The following is a 10,874-nucleotide window of genomic DNA, read 5'->3' on the forward strand; positions in this document are numbered from 1 at the left end:
CGGAAGGTCAGAAAGACACGCCTATTCCAGTTTCCCAGCAACTTTTCTACAGAAGTTTCTTTGGTGAGAACAATTATTTTCTATTCTATTGCTAACCAGAGGCACCTTGGCCATAGGGGGTGCTGGAGGTGACTTTAGGGAAGACTTCTTCCTCTCCGTAGACTGCACTGTGTTTAGGAAGCCCCAGTGGCCCTCGGTTGGCAGTACATCAGGACACTTCATTCTTCTTCTTACCTGCTCCCTAAAAAGCCCTCTCTGGAGTCCTCCTTACAACTCGAGTTTTGATTGTGAGAGCCAAAAGAGCATCCGTTCAACAAAGGAATACGAGTTTTACTGGGCCATAAAGAGGGGCGGGCCATGGGCATTAGAAGGGCCAGTAGTTGGCAAAATTGTGAATTAGGGGACATTTGTATTCTCTCCTACTCCCCTTTCCTCTCCATTGGAAATCTTTTCTCAGGCTTTGGCTGTCCATCAAGTGCGGGCCCCTACCTGGATCAGCTCTTCCTGGTAATACTGAAGGCTTTGGTATAATTTCCCTTTATCATTCCTCTCCTCATCCCCATCAGAACACACTTGTTCTGGGTTTCATTCCATTGGGGCATCCCTCCCATGGCCCAGGACAGAACTCAGTTGAATCTACCAGCTGCTATTGGTATAAAAATTCTGTTCCTCCTGCTACAACATACAGTGGAGCACATAGCAGTGTTCAGCCTATACTGACTGCACCCCCACACTCCCCACTGCAACTGACTCTTTGTTTCTTTTCCTTGGATATTTGCATTTTGACAGAAGACTTCCAGATTCTCCAAATCAGTACCCGCTGGTCTGGTTTCAAGTCACCCCTGTGATCTGACCTTATCTTTCTCATCCAACGTATTATTTTCAGGTCTTCTGGCCCTATGTTTTCCCCAGGTCAGTTTCCCCACTGCATCATAAAGAAACAAAGCTCCCATCTGCTTGCCTTCTCTTGGATGTTGTCTGTGGTCTGAGTTGCCTTTTGTTTTATTCCCACCAATTCCGTTTCCTAACCAAGTACTTCCCCTACCTCTAAGATATAGCTCTTATCTCCTCGGAGAACTCTCCTGCCTTCCCTAATCTCTGGAGCCCTCACCACTTACCTCCTACCAGCAACTCCTACCTCCTACCACCAATTCCACAGCCTGTTGAGGCTGTGCTGTTCATGATTATGAAAACCATATTTTCTGCCCATTTTATCTGCATCAATTAATTTTAATAAATAAAACAATAAATTAAAAATAGCAGTAGGTAATAAACTTATTAATTTATTTTATTTGTACTAGCCTCATCCCCTTGATTCGATTTATAGCTGCTTGAGGGGGTCAAGTTCCACATTTTACACCCTCATAGCACCTGGCCCCGAGGCGATTACCTCCCAGGTGATGGATAGACTGTTCAGCTGAAGGACGGAGTCTAACGACAGAATTCCAGGCCTTGTGAAGGTATGTTTTAACAGTGCGGTTTTCCAACAGAAGCTTTTTTTAAATTTTTTTATTTTTTCATTTTTTTTATTTTTTATAAACATATATTTTTATCCCAGGGGTACAGGTCTGTGTCAACAGAAGCTTTTTAATGGAAACCACCTGCAAATAAGTCAGGACCTTAACAAACTCCAGACAAATTCATTCTGAAGTGGCATTCTATCTTTAGGGACTCCTCAACTTTAAAGAGCCATTTTTTCCCCCTTCGAGAGAAGAATATTTTATGGAGGAGAGTCCTCTTCTTTATTTTAGGCACAATTGTTGTCTGTCAGAATCTGTAAAAGTAAATCTAAAGTTTACATGAGGGTGAAGAGATTCTCCTGAGAGATGAGGAGATGAAACATCCATGAGAATTCACTCAAAGAGCTCGGTGAGTGGTTGAACTACTCTCTTTAGCATAGAGAACTATGCTGGTGTCCCCTTCCCCTCCCCCTCCTTCCATCTAGTTACTCATGGCCACTCCTCACTGGTGACTGTTTCCATTTCTGGCTTGCTTGTCTTCTAAGGAGATTCTTCCTGACCTGATGGCTTGAGGCTGGTGAATTAATGGGTTAATAACCACAAAGCCCTTTGAGCACCTTAGATAAAAGAGCTCGTCTCAGGTACTAATTACTGCTATTCTAAAACCTGGGGTCACGGAATTAACCCATATGCTGCTAGGCCTTCAGGAAACCAGGTCTCCCTTTGCCTACACAAATCCACATCACTCACGTTTCCTTTCTTTTGACTTTTATGCCGCAACAACATCACACCAGACAGCTCAGGTACGGCTTTGATGAATCCAAGTATATTGATTACAACAAGTCCAATAAAGACAAAGACAAAACAGTCAAGAGGTCAAATTCCTTTTGCCAAACACCCATTTGTGTTGTCTCTCTCTTCCAGAAGCAGAGCTGGAAGGTAACCTGGTCTAACCCTTCCACTGATAATTAACACTAAGGAAACCAAAATTATGGCACGAGGAATTTCATAATACAGAGGCAGAGGCCCAGAGGGAGGAAGCGAGGTACCCAAGGTAGGGAATGTGAGAGGGGCCAGCCAGGGTTGTCCGGCTGCTGGCACGTTCTTGCTGCCATCCTCGGCTGCCTTCCTGACGCTTCCCATCTCAGGAGGACAAGCCTTGAAAGAGACAAGCACTTAGACATGACATGTGGGTCAGGACCAGGAGGAAGGAAAAAGCCTAGGCTATGAGAGAGCATCAGATGTTCTGCCTCCTGTGAGAAACACTATCGCGGTCGTGACTGGCTGTGTGATGGCGGGAGTTGCTGGCCAAGGAGGGGTTATTTGCTCATTTTACTCTCTGTCAGCTCCTGGGCTGGCTTCATAGGTGTTCAACCAGTAGGGTTGTTCAGGAACTCCCACTCAGAAGGAGCCCATGCTGGAAACTTAAGGCTTTGTGGTCGCTATCTTGAAATTCCTAATTTTGTCTTTGTGAATTTGTGTTTTCAACGTGAAATCAGATGCGACAATGGAGCATGCACTGGGGACTTGGAGCCGGGGCTCGGGGATGATTCTGCCTCCCTTTCCTTTCCTGCTTTCCTCTCCCTATTGCCCCTTGGTGCCCTGGGTCACTTGGCTTCTCCATTTCTGCCCCTGTCCCGTGATTGCTGCCACACTCCACCTGTGTGGTCACCTGTCCTCACGGTTGAGGTGGTGAGTTCTTGGAAAGTGGGAATTGACCCACCTACATTGAGGGAGGTGCCATGTTTTCATTCTGCACTGGGTCCTGCAAATTATGTAACTTCTTTGGGGATCTCATTAAACTTTCTGGTATAAGATGGTTAATTTGATGAACATTATATTGGGATGTTAACAGGGTAATAGAAAGCATAGAAAGCATAGTTAGTTGTGAAGAAATGCAATGTTTTATCTGACTGAGCAAATTGTCAAGACTCAACTGAATGTCATTTATGAATGTGCAGGGTGTGTTTTGGAAAATAAATGATCTGACAGTTTTTTCCACTTGGTAACTATTATAACATTTTAATTGAACTACTATACATTGCTCTCATATTGGGATGTTTTATCAGCATTAGAAGAAAGCAGATGATGTGAGAAATATAGAGGCATGTCAAGTTTAACTGCTGGATGAGAATGTAAACACACCAAGATTGAGAACAATGCTGACTAATAAAAACTTTGATTTTATTTGAGATGCGTTATAAAAAGGAAAAAGTAGATGGAGGACCTTAAATATGAAGATGATTTAAATGGGGTTTAATTAACCAGGAAAGGAGAACAAAAATGATGGTGTCCACATATCATTTATAATGAAATATTTACAAATGAAAACCTACAATCCTCAAAATTAAAAACACACCTGGAACACAGCAGGACATCCTGTCAATAAGACCCTCACATGTTTCCAAAGAAAAATTCATACACTGATCAATAGTTTCTAGGTTGTCAACTATTATTCATGAAGGAGCCTTCTAGTCATCTATTTAGTAATATATTAGGTGGCAAAAAAGAAAATAGGCCCACAAAGTTATAATTTTTGAAAATAAAATGATAAATCAGCTGACAAATTAAAAATTATACCCCTTAGTACAACAGCCTCCTGACTTACCATGGTTTAACTTCTAATTTTTGACTGACTATGATGACATGAAAGAGACACCCATTCAGTAGCAACCGAACTTTGAATTTGAATTTGATCCTTTCCCAGGCTAACCATGGGCTGAATGAACATCTCTCATGATGTTGGGCAGTGGCAGCCCCAGCCCCCGGCCAGTCACGTGCTCACAAGGGTCCACAACCTGTACACTTACAACCAGCCTGTACCCATACAGCCATTCTGTTTTTCATTTACAGTAGAGTGTTCAGTAAGTTAACTGAGATATTCAACACTTTATTATAAAATAGGCTTTGCGTTAGATTGTTAGAGGATTTTTGCCCCCCTTTATGCTAATGTAAGTGTTCTGAGCACATTTAAGATAAGCAAGTCTAAGCTAGGATGCTGGGTAGGTTAGGTGTATTTTTTTTTTGAATTTTATTTATTTATTTGAGAGACAGAGTGAGCGAGCAAGCGAAAGAGAGGGGCAGAGAGAGAGGGACAGGTAGACTCTCCACCCGGCAGGGAGCATGATCATGACCTCAGTCAAAGGCAGACGCTTAGCCCACTGAGCCACCCAGGCATCCCAGGTTAGGTGTAGTAAATGCATTTTCAACTTACCAGATGTTCAGCTTGCGGTGGGTTTATTGGGATGTGACTCAATGGTAAATTGAGGAAGATCTTTGTACTATAATGTCTCATCAAATCTGTACTATTGCAGAACATAGAGAAGCTATGTTTTATCATAATTATAGTCTCAGATAAATTCTGTGAATTGATTTGATAAAAGCACTGATGTAAGTTGTCAACACTTCCAGTTAGATCAGGTCTGAATGACAAGACAATTTTGGTCGAGGACTTTTTTGTGTTATATAGATTTAATTTTACTTACAACTGGATAAGCTATAATGTCTGAGTTGAAAAAATATGTCATTGATTCAGTATTGTTTAGACTGGAGAAATTGTAAAGGGATTATAGGCTTGGACAACAAATATGACCAGGAACTATGTCAGAATTATTAAAAACTCATTAACAACCATGGTTCATTCATCATGAATCTTTGACGCCTAGAGAAATTTCTCTTGAACCTCATGGATTTATTGAAATCAAATGAGATGACATTTAAAAAAACTTAAATATTTTGTTCAGATGTTGGAGCTGACCATATCTACTTATTAGAAATGATAGAATTCCTGGTTGCTGTAAGATAAAATATTTAGGAAAGCGTGATACATAAACTCGGAAATAAGATTTAGACTTTTTTTTTTAAAGAAGGTGAATTCATTTTATTTTTTAATTTATTTTTTAATTTTTTTGAATTCATTTAAAAAAAATATTTTATTTATTTATTTGTCAGAGAGAGAAAAAGAGAGAGAGCACAGGCAGAGGGAGAAGCAGGCTCTCCACTGAGCAGGGAGCCCAATGCGGGACTCGATCCCAGGACCCTGGGATCATGACCTGAGCCAAAGACAGATACCTGATGACTGAGCACCCAGGTGTCCCAAGATTTAGATTTCTTGAATTGGGAAAATATCTCATTTGGCAAATACCAGGGAACTTGATACTTGGATAGTAAAAGTGCATATTTGGCTGATTTCGGAACATTCTTCACTACAATTTTGGAAGAAAACTATATTTTAACATGTCAAGTGCATTCAAGGATTCCAAAAGACACAGCAGTTTTAAAAGACGGCTGTCATTATGTGACATTCCTCCCATCAAGAAATGGAACGGAACTCCCCTCCACTTGAATCTTGGCTGACTTTCTTGTAACTAATAAAATATGGTGGAAGTGAGGATGTATGAATTCTGAGGCTGGGTCAAAATGAACCTTGGCAGCTTCTTCTTTGGTCCCTTGGAATACCTGGTCTCCTGATGATTTCCCTGAGACACAGCTGTGAAGCTCTGAGGCTCCCAAGCCACGTAAGAGACCACATGTAGGTTCGCTGGTCAACAGCACCAGTCGAGTCTGGTCTTCCCGCCATCCACACCAAAGAACCAGACATGGAAATGGAAAAGCCATTTGGGAAATGAATCCTCTGTTCCAGGTGTTCAACTGAAAGTTCTCTGAACAGATTTTATGCACATGTCTATACACAAGAATTATTCGCATTACTATGAGTTTTCTCCAAGTTCGTGTTTATTTCTACAGAGTTCTAAAAGAGCCAAGTCAATACTGGGTGAGGAAAGCCACTTTGAAGGCAGAGGTGACATTAGCAATCGCTACTGAGTGGATTTGCAGAAGGGAATATGACTTCAAAAGTCTAGAAAGATCTACACTAGTAAATTTGGGTTGGTCTTTTTTTTTTTTTTTTTTTTTTTTTTCTTTTTAACTGACTTGCCAATGCACTGTTCTCCTGTTTTTCATTTCTAGAGGTGAATACCTACTTTCTTACCCACTGAATGGTCAAATGACCAAAAATTAGCATCTGGAAGAGTGCATGGTACTTAGCAGGAGAGCAAATATTGGCTTAGTTAATATTAGAAGTAATGAATATCTCTGGAAAATTTGTGGACAGCAATATTTGTGGAAAATTTGTGCACATCAGGCCTACCTGATAAATATCACTTTAACAAACTGTTGGATTTTAATAGAAGGCTCTGTAAAGCCCACTGATAAAGATGTCTTAGTGACAGGTGAGCTTTTTTTTTTCTGTAGTGGAAGTACAGATAATATTTTTCAAGGACTTTCATACCTTAATTATCAACGTGCAAACTACTATGTTTAATTCAAATGTTAGGTCTATGGAATAACGTAGCCTATTTATTTACTTCTAGAGCCTCTCTCTCGAAATGTATTATGACATTCATTCATTCATTCATTCATTCGTGTATTCGCTCTTCTAATGACTCTTTTTGAGTGTCTGTTTTGTGCCACTACCGTGTCTGTGCCCGAGCTGCCGCAGCTCATGAGAACTAGGACCCGTTGTCCGTACTCAGGTTACTTACAGATGGGGGTGGGTGGAGAGTGAATGGATAATGGAAACATCGGGTACTCAGTAAATAATCTGCGGGTATGCCAGAGGGGAGGATCAGAGAAGACCTGTCAGAGGAGGAGATGTCTAAGCCGAGCTAAGCTATGTGAAACGAGGGTCCGAGCTCTCCAGGTGGAGGAAACAGCCTGCCTGAGCAGTGGCCAAGGTCAGAAATGGCAAGTAGGTCAGAGGGGGGGTGCGGGGCATGAGCCGGTGAGAGAGGAGGAGGGGCCCAGGGTCTCGTATTTTGAAGGGTATAGATGTTATTCTGAGGGTAATTTTATTTACTGCATTTAAGCTTTATGTTGCATTACACTGAATAGAATTCCTTTATTCCTCTACCCAACACATCATCACAAAGCATCTGTGAGTGGTTCCCGTGTCGAATGCTATGGGTATAGCGGTGAAGAAAACAAACACATTTCTCATCTTGTCAAGCTAACAGTTTGGTGGGAGAGCAGACAGTAAAATGGCAAATACAAAGTATCTATAGTTACTGATTGTGGCAAGACCTACGAAAGATGCCATAAGAGGGAGTAAGGGAGTGGGGTGCCTCTGTTAGGGCGGGTTAGGAGAGGTCCTCCGAGAAGACAACCCTGAAGCCCAGACCTGGGTGGGGACAGGAAAGAGCTGGCCACGGCCACAGCCATGCAGAACGGGAGGAAGAGCCATCCCAGGAGGGAGGGGACAGTGAGCAGAAGCCTGAAGATGCCAAACGTGGAGTGTCTGAGGACTGGAAAGAAGGCCACCATGTCTGCAGCAACGGATGAGAGTGGAACAGGAAGAGAGCCTCAGATGTGCACGTCTTGGGACCCCGGGAGGCCATGCGGCTGGGCTGTTGACCCTGTAACTGGCCGAGGAACTGGGGGCGTGGGAGAGTGAACTGGAGAGGATCGGGGTGGGAAGCAGGAGGCGAGGGGAATGTGATGGTGGCTCTTAGTTTCCTAGGTCTGGGGGTGGGGGGCTGGGGGAGAGAGCCCGTGAGATTCAAGGGACAGACCGGCAGTGGGATCTCGGTCTTGCTGGTGGTTGAGAGACAGAGAATGAAGGAAGACTGGACCCCCGCAGCTCCGAACCTGCTTCACCAGCCCTTTCCACCTCGCAATTTGCAGCCAGTCCTCTTTCCAGTTGCTCAGCTTGGCGTCCCCTTGCCTCTTTTTCTGCACCGCACACAGTTTAATGGAAGATCCTGTTAGTTCTACCATGAAAATATATACGGACTCTAATCACTTCTCACCACTTCAGTGTCGCGGGCTGGCTGCAGTCACCGTCATCGCTGCCTGCAAGGCTGTAGAAGACACCTAGCTGGCCGTCCCTTTCCTGCCCCCAGGCCTGTGCCTCTCACGGGACATAGTCAGTCCAGCAGCCAGAGGGAGTCTTTCAAAGGCTGGCTTTGATTATGTTTCTCCTCTGCTTAAAATCCTGTGATGGGCTTCCCCCTTTTGTACAGAGGAAAAGCCAAGGCTTTCAAGTGGCCTCAAGGCCTCAGATGACCTGCCCTTCTCGTCACCTCTCTGACCTCACCTTCTGTGCACTCGCCTTCACTGCTCCAACCCTCCTCACCGGCCAGCTTCCTCCTCAGTCACACCGGCTCACCTTGTCTCAGGGCTTTGCGCTGGCTCTTTTCTCCAGGCTCTTAGCCTAGAAGGTGCCTCCCCCCAGAGACCCACATGGCTAACACGCTCGCTGTCTTTCGTGTTTGTTCTCTGGGGGGGCCTTTCCACACTAGTGAAAATCTCACACCGTCCTCTGACAATGCCTGTTTTCTCATCCCGCTCTACCTTCTAATTTTGCCATAGCATTTATTACTTTCTAAAATATAAGGTAGTAAGTGATTTATTATGTCTACTGTGTACTCCCTATATCCCCAGCTCCCCAAGGACAAGGATCTTTGTTTGGGTCACCGATGAATCTCATCACCCACAACGGTGCTTGGCGTCTACTGGGGGTTTGGTAACTATCTGTGAAATGAATGAATGCGAGAAGGATGGGGAATGCCTTACGCCGGAGAGTAGAACCTAATGCGATAAACACAGACTAAAGCCGGTGTTTACAGGTTCATGGTTCATAGCCATGGTTCACAGGGAAGACTCAGATGCAGGGGGTCAGCCAAACACATGCCGTCCCCCAGACCGTTGCTCTTAGCCAGGCTTGGCTGGAGGCACTGTGGGTCTGTGCTCCGGGAGAGGATCTCCATCCTTCCCCACCCAGCCCTCCGTTCTCTGTAAGAGAAGTTGGGAAACAACTGGGTAACCGATCAAGTTAAAACAGGGCCTTTAGGGGCGCCTGGGTGGCTCAGGGGGTTAAAGCCTCTGCCTGTGGCTCAGATCATGATCCCAGGGTGCTGGGATCGAGCCCCACATTGGGCTCTCTGCTCAGCAGGGAGCCTGCTTCTTCCTCTCTCTCTGCCTGCCTCTCTGCCTACTTGCGATCTCTGTCAAATAAATAAATAAAATCTTAAAAAATAAATAAATAAAACAGGGTCTTTCTAAGAAGGAGAGTGGCCTTGTTGGCAAGAGGAGCATTCTGATCTCAGATGATGGCCATGTGGGATAGGAAGCAGCTGCTTGAGGACTGCCCAGCAACCAGGGAAGACTTGTCTCTCCCCAGGGTGATTTCCAGGTCTTTGCCTCGAGCTAGTAGGCAGATGTTGTGCTATTTAGAGAGATGAGGAGGACGGAGGGAGGAAAAGGTTGGGGGACCAAGAGTTCAGTTTCGGACACGACAAGTCCGAGGTACCTGGGAATCGCATGTGTGAATGTCAAGTAGTTTGTTGGATAAATGCAACCTGGAGCTTATAGCTTTCTTTTTGCTTTTTCGTCCTTTTCTTTATGTGCCAGCTTCCTGTTGGCACCAAGCTGGGTGGCAGACAGGGAGACAGGTGGCCAGGGTGCCCCTCCACCCTCAGTTTCCAGCTGTCTCTCAGCAACTGTATGAATTAGGAAGCACATTCTTGCATTTCTTCATCACACAATCAGACAGCGTGCTTTCGTTGAGTTACTGTTCTTCTGGGAGCTCGGAGGACAAGAACAAATAACACTAAATATCGGCACTCAAGAAATCACATCTCCTTGGTGAGATATGCTGACAATATTGAGATTTATGCTTTCTGTGGCATGTGTCACTTGGAGAATAAATGAATACATCCATTTTATTTCTTACCAGAAAAAAGACCCCCCAATGAGGGAGCATCTTATTAATGACCTATATTAATCCCCATGAGTGATTATTTCAAAGGTTTTGTTATGTCTTTGTGTCACGGAGCAGGGAATGCTGTTCAGTGTTTGTCTCAGCAATGGATCCATTTCTTACTTCCACATGCCTGCGGGGACACATTCTGGAAGGAGATGGGATACATACAGAAGTTAAGTCAGGGGCGCCTGGGTGGCTCAGTGGGTTAAAGGCTCTGCCTTCGGCTAAGGTCATGATCCCAGGGTCGTAGGATGGAGTCCCGCATCAGGCTCTCTGCTCAACAGGGAGCCTGCTTCCTCCTCTCTCTGCCTGCTTCTCTGCCTACTTGTGATCCCTGTCTGTCAAATAAATAAATAAATAAATCTAAAAAAAAAATAAAGAAGTTAAGTCAGAGTATGGGCTGGGATTGAATACTCGGGAGTGACCATCAGTTGGCTGGTCGCAGAAGCCACAGGCATGATCTGTGGCATCGTGGATGGGCTTACCTGGGGAGGGTATGCAGAGTGGCATGATGCGGCAGGAGTGGGGTAGAAGATGCCCGCCCCACCCTCGGAAACACCAGCGGCTTAAGGGCAGAGCAGGGAGAGAGAAGCCCACGAAAGTGGTAGGGGGTAATCGGAGGTAGGTGCACCTGAGAATGACAGATCACAGGT

This window comes from Mustela nivalis (assembly GCF_964662115.1).
Source record: "Mustela nivalis genome assembly, chromosome: 7".
In the NCBI taxonomy this organism is placed as follows: Eukaryota; Metazoa; Chordata; class Mammalia; order Carnivora; family Mustelidae; genus Mustela; species Mustela nivalis.